At 55.7% G+C, this 345-nt stretch overlaps 1 protein-coding gene across 1 annotated transcript in view; it reads right to left on the reverse strand.

Annotated features, from left to right (window-relative positions):
• EPHB1 (EPH receptor B1) overlaps positions 1-345 on the reverse strand; it is a 433,422-nt gene that overhangs the window by 383,405 nt on the left and 49,672 nt on the right. The gene's annotated exons all lie outside the window — the stretch shown is intronic.

The following is a 345-nucleotide window of genomic DNA, read 5'->3' on the forward strand; positions in this document are numbered from 1 at the left end:
ACTCAGTCGCTCTTTCCAGTGAGAAGGTGCCCACTCCAAAGAGTCAGCTTTTTCAATCAATCAAATGGAGATATAAGGAGAGGAGAGCTCTTTAAGCTAGAGTTGCCCCTGCTTCCTTTGGGGAATATCTCCTCCAACTGCCTGCAAGCCTGTCCAGGTTCCCTAGGAAGCAAAACACCTGCGCTCAGCATTGCCCCCAGCCACACCCCCACACATTGACATATGCCTGAAAAGCAGCCTCCATCAAAAGGCAGCCCGGGCTTCCCAGGTGGCGCAGTGGTTGAGAGTCCGCCTGCCGATGCAGGGGACACGGTTTCGTGCCCCAGTCCGGGGGGATCCCACATG

This window comes from Lipotes vexillifer, unplaced genomic scaffold, assembly GCF_000442215.2.
Source record: "Lipotes vexillifer unplaced genomic scaffold, Lipotes_vexillifer_v1.1 scaffold86, whole genome shotgun sequence".
Classification (NCBI taxonomy): Eukaryota; Metazoa; Chordata; class Mammalia; order Artiodactyla; family Lipotidae; genus Lipotes; species Lipotes vexillifer.